The sequence below is a fragment of the Panthera leo genome, chromosome B1, assembly GCF_018350215.1.
Source record: "Panthera leo isolate Ple1 chromosome B1, P.leo_Ple1_pat1.1, whole genome shotgun sequence".
Taxonomy (NCBI): Eukaryota; Metazoa; Chordata; class Mammalia; order Carnivora; family Felidae; genus Panthera; species Panthera leo.
Window position 1 is genome coordinate 64,147,187 of NC_056682.1, and position 10,427 is coordinate 64,157,613.

The 10,427-nt window shown below is 35.5% G+C and overlaps 1 pseudogene; it reads left to right on the top strand.

Annotated features, from left to right (window-relative positions):
- Positions 1-8,818: 8,818 nt before the first annotated feature.
- Positions 8,819-9,637, top strand: LOC122218397 (annotated as a pseudogene).
- Positions 9,638-10,427: the final 790 nt, after the last annotated feature.

Here is a 10,427-nt window from a genome sequence, read left to right on the forward strand (position 1 = left end):
TCAGATGTTTAATTGACTGAGTCACCCACGTGCCCCTATTTCAAATATTTTTGTATCTATAATTATATAAATTATATAAATATAAATACACATATGAATGTATATACTAAAAAGTTCATGAGGTGGACTTTATATTATTCAAGATGAATATGCATATTCTTAGCCTCCTTTAATTGATCATTTCTAGAAGTCTTAAATTTTGTTTATTTATTTTTGAGAGAGAGCATGAGCAGGGGAGGGGTAGAGAGAGAGAGGGATACACAGAATCTGAAGCAGGTTCCAGGCTCTGAGCTGTCAGCACAGAGCCTGACGCGGGGCTTGAACCCTCAAACCAAGAGATCATGACCTGAACTGTAGTCAGATATTTAACTGACTGAGCCACTCAGGTGCCCCATAGAAGTCTTCAATATCATAAGGTAGAACTCAGGTTTACAGTACTTAGTGTGGGGAAAAATCCACATATGCAAACTCTTTACAGTAAAGAACACTTCCATTTTCTTAAACCAGATGTCAGGAATTCTTGAAGTACTCATTTAATGATCCTGAAACTCTACTATCAAGTAGCACTGAACTGCAATAGGAAAGTAATAGGACTATACTTTTATTTATTGATGTGGTGTGAAGATGTGGAGAGAAACATTTTAAACAGAAAAATAACTTGAGCCATAGTGAATAATAGATGTAAGTTCATACTTCAGGGAGCCTTCTCTTTACCATTCTTTCTGTTAATGAATCTCGCAGTGAGTAGATGTGTTTGACCATATGAAGTTGGAAGTGTGATAGATTTTTTTTTTTTTCTAACTGTGATTACATGAGCCTTGTGTCTTTGGTGGAAATAGCAGTTAGAAAGGACTTCTATGTTAAGAATATCGCTACTCTTCACCTAATTTTGTTACATAGGTTTTTACTGTTACACAGTAAATGCAATTTTAACCCAATTTCTTTCCATGTAACTTTATTGGCATGTCAAAATCAATACATGTTGCTGCTCCAAGGCAAGAAGTTCCACAAGGAGAGTCAGGTTTTATACCAAGCCTGTGGCTCCTGTTATTTTTTGAAACCTCTCAAAAAGCTAGATAAGCTAGATTAGTAAACTGTCGGGGTATTTTGAATTTAAAAAATAAAAACAAATATACAGCGCTTTTCCCATTGATTCAAATTAATGATAAGAGGTGAACATATTTGACTCCGTTCTAATACACACATAGGTATAAACTTATCCATTCAAATTCCACGTGTTAGAAGTTTATATAGACTACAATTTTGAAATGTGTTCAGTTAATGAGTTTTCCTTCATCTTACTTCAGCTTAATGGTCTGTAATCACATTTAATTGCCCATTTATTTTATTATTATTTTTATTTTATGTGTTTCAATCACTTACAGGCATTATTATTTCTGATGCTCAAATTATCCCTGGTTTGACCAGGGGAGCCTCTTCAAGGTGACTCCTATGCCCTCCTGTTGGCATCCTTGCAAGGTATCCCAGGGATTTTTGTTTGTTTCTTTTTAAAATAAAATAATATATATTGTTGTTTCTTTCCAGCTGTTATTCCTAATATTGATCCCATAATATTCCTTCACTTTAAAAAATATATACATAAATCATTCAATTTATTTAAACCAAAGAAACAAACAAACAAACAAACAAAACAGTTCACCCATTCTTCCATCCCCCATCCCTCTGCCTCTGGTAACCACCAGTCTTTTCTTTGTATCTATAAGATTGGATTTTATTTTAGATTCTACATGTAAGAGAAATCATATGGTATTTATAGACACCACATGGTGTCTATATATATATATTACATTTTCTTTAACCATGCACCCATAGATGGATACTTAGGTTGCTACCATATCTTGCCTCCTGCAAATAATGCTGCTGTGAACATGAGGCTGCACATATCTTTTAGAGTTAGTGTTTTTGTTTTCTTCAGATAAATAGAAGTAGAATTGCTGGATCATATGGTAGTTCTGTTTTTAACTTTTGAGGACCATTTCATACTGTTTTCCATAGTGACTACACCAGATTACATTCTTATCAACAGTGTACAACTGTATACTTTTCTCTATATCCTTGTCAACACTTGTTATGTCTTGTCTTTTACATAATAGCCATTCTAACAGGTGTGAGATATCTTATTGTGGTTTTGTTTTGCATTACCCTGGTAATTAATGATGTTGAGTATCTTTCGTGGGTCTGTTTGCCATCTGTATGTCTTTTTGGAAAAATGTCTCTTCAGATCAGCCCATTTTGTAATTGCATTATTTGCTTTTTGCTACTTAGTTGTAGAAATTCTTTGTCTATTTTGGATATTAGCCTTCATCAGATACTGGATTTGCAAATATTTTCTCCCATTCAGTGGGTTACTTTCTTACTTTGCTGATGGTTTCCTTTGCTGTAAAAAGCTTTTTTAGTCTGATGTAGTCCCATTTGTTTATTTTTGATTTTGTTCCTTTTGCTTTTGGTATTAGACTTAAAAAAATCATCACTAAGACCTATGTTGAGGAACTTACCACCTATGTTTTCTTCTAGGTGCTGTTTATTTGTTTTTATTTTATTTTATTTTATTTTATTTTATTTTATTTTATTTTATTTATTTATTGAGAGAGAGAGAGAGAGAGAGAGAGAGGGAGAGAAGGTGGAGGAGGGGCAGAGGGCAAGGGAAAGAGTTGGAAGCAGGCTCCACGTTCAGCACAGAGCCCCACATCAAGAGTTGGACACTTAACCCACTGAGCCACCTAGGTGCCCCTTGTTTTTGTTTTTTCAGTCCATTCATTCACTCTGTGTATTTGATTAGAGATTTTAGTCCATTTACATTTAATTAATTATTCATAGATATGTGATTATTGCCATTTTGGTAATTGCTTTCTAGCTGTTTTTGTATTTCTTGTCTCTTCCTTTGTGGTTTGCTTATATTCCTTTTTTGAAATCTTTTGTATATTTACTATGGGATTTTTACTTTGTGGTCACCATGAAGTTTGCATAAAACAACATATCTGTATCAATTTATTTTATGTTGATAATAACTTCAGTTTGCGTTCTAAAGCTTGACATTTTTACTTTCCTCCCCACATTGTGCATTTTTGATACTATATTTTACTTGTTTTTACCTTGTGTATCCCTTAACCGATTTTGTAATTATAAACATTTCTACTACTTTTGTCTTTTAATCTTCATTCTAGTTTTATAAGGGATTAACCCACTACCCTTACTTTGTGTTTACCTTTCCAATGAGATTTATTCTCCCATACTTGCTTTTGTTATTAATTAGTGTCCTTTCTTTTAACTTTATTTTATATGAGCTTATTCTTTTTTTTTTATTTTATTTATTTTTTTATTTTTTTATTTTTTTTTAATATATGAAATTTACTGTCAAATTGGTTTCCATACAACACCCAGTGCTCTATATGAGCTTATTCTTAGTGAATTATAAAAGTTACTGATTGTAGCACTTGAAACTATGCAACTGGAGATAATAAGTTTGGTAATATAAGTAAGGCTTAATAAAAATAATGTTTTTATAAAATAATGTTATAAAAATAATGTTAATAAAATAATACCACAGGATTTATAAACTTATTTATAAATTAGCAAACAGTTATCTAGACATAGGGTGAAGTTGAGACCAATGGATAAAAGAAAAAGAGGCAGGGGGAGATGGGAGTTTGCCAAAGATAATCATGCTATCCTGTAGTTTTCTAAGGGAAGGTTATGTTTTATTGGCTTCTTCTCTAGCTGATATCAGGGAAGAGATACAGTTAACTATTATATCTGAAAGACAGTATAATCAGAAAAAAAGTGACCATCCATGGCCACCTCTAACCTATATAGCACCTGTACAAATTTCATTAAAATGGTTCATCACATTCCATTTTTAAAGTATACTAGATTAATAGAAAACTTGAGGTTCAGTTAGGCCTCGGTGGATCATGAGACAGTTACCATCAAAAAGAAAGTTTAATACAACATTCCACACAAAAGGGGGGGTCCATAGTTGGTAGTATAGTGACTGGGCCAGAGTCTTTATTGTGGAAGGAACTGGTTGGCTAGTTTGAATGATTTGGCAGGCTCTGTGGCATCGGGCTGTCCCTAGTTTTCTGGCCCTTGGCCCTGGGGTGATTATGCCTAGAGTACAAAAGCCTTATAAAGGAGGTGGTTGCAGGTGTGGACTCTGAATTGGTTGGTTTTGTTTTAAAAAGTGTGCTCCAAGGAGGAAGGACCCTTATCAGAAGGTTGGCCAGCGGGAGGGAGGCAAATGAGGAAGGCAAGAAGTCAAAGCAGGGTGTCTGAGGTATATTGTTAGGCTATCCACAGCAAGATGTATGTAGTAGATGTATGCAGAGCAGGTGCTAAAGTATAAGTTTGCAAAAGCTAGAAATATGGTTAATAGATGGATTAGAAAGATATATATATGCTAGTTACTCTGGTTTGCTCCCCAGACTCCTTCTCCACCATCCTCTGCTCTTCCTGTGGGCCCTGAGAGGCCGACCTTAATGTATTGCATCACTCCTTCTGTCTTTCTGTCTTCCCTTCTGGACTTGCAGTTGTGCTTAGCACCTGCCAGAGATTGAGGGGGGTAGGAAGTATAGGTCTGGATATTTTTTTTTATTCTTGCCCCCTTCTGGCATTGTTCTACCTCTAATTCTACCCTCTGTTAGGCAGCACTTCTGCCACTGCTTCAGCTTTGCCCCATCTCTGGTAACATTCATCTTGTCCCTTCACAAGTAGGGGTTATGAATTACCATTGTTTCTACCCCCTGCGTGCTTCCCCATCTCTTGTAGATTTTCCACTTCTTTGAATGGTCCCTTCAGTAAATGATCTTTAATTAAACTGTGAATATACCGGTTTTTTCCCCTGCTGATACTCTAAACTGCTGCTCCACACTTTTCCTAGTTAGGTATGGCCCTGCCAGTCCCAGCTTGGTGAAAAAAGGTGCCCTTTGTACTAATAAAAGGATATCTATTTCCTTTGTCTGGCCCCACACCTGGCTGCGGGGTTTTATCTATAAAGACAGACTACATGTTAGCTCCCACTAACCTCCCTGCTTTGTTCTTCTCAAACTAGACAAGAGAATGGAAAACCTATGCTGCACTTACTATGGAAGAATAACAAATAGAAGAGAGAGAAATGGAAAAGTCCCTGCCTGTCACACAAAATGTTTGCATATATGCTTCTTTTTCTTTTTCTTTTCTTATTTTTTTATTAAATATAATGTATTGTCAAATTGGTTTCCATACAACACCCAGTGCTCATCCCAACAGGTGCCCTCCTCAATGCCCATCACCCACTTTCCACTCTCCCCCCCACCCCCCCATCAACCCTCAGTTTGTTCTCAGTATTTAAGAGTCTCTTATGGTTTGCCTTCCTCCTTCTCTATAACTTTTTTTTTTCCCCCTCGCCTCCCCCTTTGTCTTCTGTTAAGTTTCTCAGGATCCACATATGAGTGAAAACGTATGATATCTGTCTTTCTCTGCTTGACTTATTTCACTTAGCATAATACCCTCCAGTTCCATCTATGTTGCTGCAAATGGCCAGATTTCATTCTTTCTCGTTTATATGCTTCTTTTTCTAATATATTTATACATTAAGAATGTGGCTCTACTTATAATTTTAGGTGACTATATTCATTTAGATACATAATACTGTGGTTCTTAAGCATTAAAATATGAAAGCTATAGATCTTATGTTTATGGTCTTCTGTAACAAAATATCAATGTGCATTTTATATTAGTTCATTTAAATTCTTTTTTAAAAATTTTTTTAACATATTTATTTTTGAGAGACAGAAATAGAGCACAAGCAGGGGAGGGGCAGAGAGAGAGGGAGACACAGAATCTGAAGCAGGCTGCAGACTCTGAGCTGTCAGCACAGAGCCTGACGCAGGGCTCAAACTCACAAACTGTGAGATCATGACCTGAGCCGAAGTCTGATGCTTAACTGACTGAGCCACCCAGGCGCCCCTAACTTCTTTTATATGTATATATGTATATATATGTGTATGTATATATACATATATATATACATACACATATATATATAAATACATACACACACACACACACATATATATATGTATATATATATATACATATATATATATACATATATATATATACATATATATATATATGTATACACACACACACACACATACACATACATATCATGGACTTATGTATGAAGTTTATTTCTATATGGAAATACACAAGTTACGTTGAACTTGTTTTTAATGGAAATTCACAGATACATGGATGAGGCTCAACTTTAGTGCCCTGAACTAATATGTTACAAATTAGAGCTTTCGTGAGGTTTTGAGAGTAATTTCTACAGAAAAATTAGAGCGTTTCTGGTAAGGTGGGCATGAAGGAAGAGTGAGGAGTGAAGATAAGGGATAGAGGATCTTAGATAGCATAAGACCATTATGGTGGTACCCAGGAAATAGAAGACTGGAGAAACAGACCTACTGGGGCTGGAAAAGCTTTCCAGCACAGTAGTTGATAGGTGACTGAGATTTATTGCTTGTCAGTGTACATTTTCATTTCTGTAGTATATTCCTACTCCTGACATTAACTGGAGTTGTAACCAAGCTGTGCATTTCATCAGTCCTCATCTCTAATTACATTTTCTATATTGATGACCTTAGCAGTGACATGGTTTTAAATATCATCTATATTCCAACAACTCCAAAATTTCTACTTCTAGTCCAGTCCTCTCTCTTGAGTTTCAGACTTGCGTATCCAACTGCCTACTGTACATGTTTGCTTGACTGTCTAACAGACATCTGAAATTCATCATGTCTTTCCCACTCTCAGACCTGCTCAGCCCATAGCCTTCACTATCTCAGCTAGATACATCACCATTCATCCAGTTGCTCAAGGCCAAAACCTTAGGGTTGCATTTTGTGCTTCTGTCTTTTACCATATCAAATTGATCATGAAAACCTTGATGCTTCTACCTTTAAAAAATATACATAATCTAGTCACTCATCACTAACTCTATTGATACCACTCTGATATATCACCATTTAACAAGAGATGAAATTAGTGAGTCATTAGGTATGCATGTATTCACCATTATATGACATCAAACTGTTTTCTGATTTTACATTTCTCCCCTCCTCCAGCAATGTAATGTTCCCGTTGTTCCATATTTTCACCAACGGCCTTTTACATTTTAGCCTGGTGAGTGTGTAATGGTGTCTCACTGTGGTTTTATTTTTTTTAATTTTTTTTTTACATTTATTTAGTTTTGAGAGACAGAGAGACAGAGCACAAGTGACGAGGGGCAGAGAGAGAAGGAGAAAGAGTCCGAAGCATGCTCCAGGCTCTGAGCTGTCAGCACAGAACCTGGCGCGGGGCTTGAACTCACAAACCGTGAGATCATGACCTGAGCCGAAGTTGGATGCTTAACCAACTGAGCCACCCAGGCACCCCTCACTGTAGTTTTAATTTGTATTCCGTGATCACTGAGGTCGAGCATTGTTTTCCTCTATTTATTTGCCATTTGTTTTGTCTTTTTGTTAAGTTCCTATAATTGTGTCACTTGTTGAGACTAATGAAATAAAAATGAATATTGTGTGTGTGTGTGTGTGTGTGTGTGTGTGTGTGTGTGTTTACACAAAATTTAAAAATGTAACAAAAATCAGGCTGTGTAGATTTCCATTCTTGCAGACTTTGGATTTATAATATAAGTTAATATTAATTTATATATTCCATGTATACTCCATATGTTTTCAGGCAGCATTTGAAAACTTAGAGAGTAATTTTAATTTTATAGCTTCTCTATTCAATCACAAAGTCACTTTTCTTTACCTTTTTATATCAGAAAACATATCTGCAGAGCAGCTTGCTTCCGTCTGTCAATCCCCCATCAAATTGTGGTTTAGAAACAATGACAACAAGCCAGTGGCATGTGTCAAATTACTTAGAAACCATAATTTAAGGGAGGATATCTCTGGGTGAGGTAGATAACTAAGCTCTCAGAACCTCATCACCATTAATTAAAAGTAAAACATACAACATTTCATGGACCCATTTTTAATAACTATTTTTGTTAATAAATCTATTAATTAGATCTAATTTCATTAAGGTTTTAATCAACATAAAGTTTACTTAGAACCAGAGAATCCAGTGTGTTTGATTTCAGTACTCTCATTAAAAATGCTTAACATTTTTTTTGCCAGTGTTAATGTTTCTTTTTTTTTTATATATTCTTTTTAATCTCTGCTGGCTTATTCACATGGAAATATTGGGTTACATGGATATTTTGCTTCTTTAAGAGGTTCAAGCACAAGTTTCTAATCAATAGGCAAATAAAGAGGGAATTTTATATACTCTACATTGAAAAATAGGTTTTAGTTATTTTCTTTCTGAGAATTATGAGGTAGTTAATTTCCTAAAATAGTCCAAAGAATTTGCTTTTATATTTCATAGTTAGAGTTTACATACTGATCGTTATTCTTCTAAACCTGTGGAGAACTTCCAAGTCATATTCATGTGAGAGAATGAATATCTGACATAAATCTACAGAGAAGCTGTGGATTTAAGTTATGGTTGTCAGGTTGTTGATGAATCATTTATTTACTGTAAGCACAGGGAAATGCCACTGCTACTCTCTATTTATAACCTGTATATGTTTCTGCACGCATTTAGAAGGTCCTTGGTGAAGCTTTCAAACATCTGGTTTCACTAAGATAGTTAACTCTGATCAGATACAGTAATGTTATATGTTTATGTAATACTTTATGTTAAAAAATTATACAAGTACTCTTCTATTGGTCAAAAAATGTTAACTAAAATACAAACATTTATTCACATGCATAAAATTAATGGGTATCAGTGGCATTTTCTATTTGGTATCTTGTTAATGATATGACATGTCATAATGTACGAGGCAATCCGAGAGCATCTGGAAGACAACCCAGCTCTGGAGAAACTGTTGCTTCATATCCAGAGGAAGGTGGGCTTTGTGTTCACCAAAAAGGACATCACTGAGATCAGGGACATGCTGTTGGCCAATAAGGTTCAAACTGCCAGTGCCATAGCTCCATGTGAAGTCATTGTGCCAGCCCAGAATACTGGTCCAAGGCCTAAGAAGACCTCCTTCTTTCAGGCTTTAGGTATAACCACTAAAATCTCCAAGGGCACTATTGAAATCCTGAGTGATACACAGCGATGAAGACTAGAGACAAAGTGGGAGCCAGTGAAGCCACACTCTTGAACATAGCCCCCTTCTCGTTTGGGCTGACCACCCAGCAGGTGTTTGACAGTGGCAGCATCTACAACCTTGAAATGCTTGGCAACACAGAGGAAACTGCATTCTTGCTTCCTGGAAGGTGTCCATAATGTTGCCAGCATCTGTTTGCAGATTGGTTACCCAGCTGTTGCATCAGTACCTCATTCCATCATCATGTATGCAGGCAGGTCCTGGATTTGTCTGTGTAGACTGATTACATCTTCCCACTTGCTGAAAATGTCAAGAGGCCTTCCTGGCAGATCCATCTGCATTCATGGTAGCTGCCTCATAACCACTCCCACCACCCGTACTCCTCCTGCCTGCAGCCCCAGCTAAGGCTGAAGCAAAGAAGAGTCCAAGGAGTCAGAAGAGAATATGGGATTTGGTCTCCTTGATTAATCATGAAAAAGCAACCAACTCAACCAGCCAACTGTATTTGTCAAACAAGGAAATAAAGGTTTACTTCTCTATAATAATAATGATATATATATATAACATCTATTTAGAGGTAGATGTGTGGAAGTCGATTCATAACACATATCTGCTAAACTCCCTGGAATTGGGAAATAAGAGACCCAACTCTATTATCTCTTGTCTGAGTGACTTAATATAAGATTTTTTAATTTCTCTGACTTCAATATTGTTTATAAACCTGGGCTTATGATGAGAAACAATCATTTTGAGAACTAAGAAAGTACTACATCTACAAACAAAACAAAAAACAAAAACAAAAAACTTTGTAAACTGAAATATTTCTGTTTGTAAAGTACTGGGCAGTGCCATGTTTATTATTTTTTTTTAATAAAGTTGGTATTTTATATGATTTACTATAGAATCTTTTAAAACATCAAATAAAAAGCTACTAATGACATAATAGTAACATGTAGTTCATCTTTTGAATGAAAACTAGTAACAATCTTGCAGGTCGTATTTTAGATTTTGTTAAATGTACTATTTCTTGACCTCACTCTATAACATACTGCCATATACCTGCGTCTTGGTTTTATCCAAGTATATACCTCTTTGGTTATTTAAGCTTGTTGCAGTCTTAACTCTGTTAAGTAGATTTATTAATCTGGCCTTACTTGTATAGTAAAGAATACTTTTATTATAAGTTTTACTTCGTAATAGATGAATATAGATGAATTAAACATACATTATGATAAATGTTTAAGAAATCCAATACCAC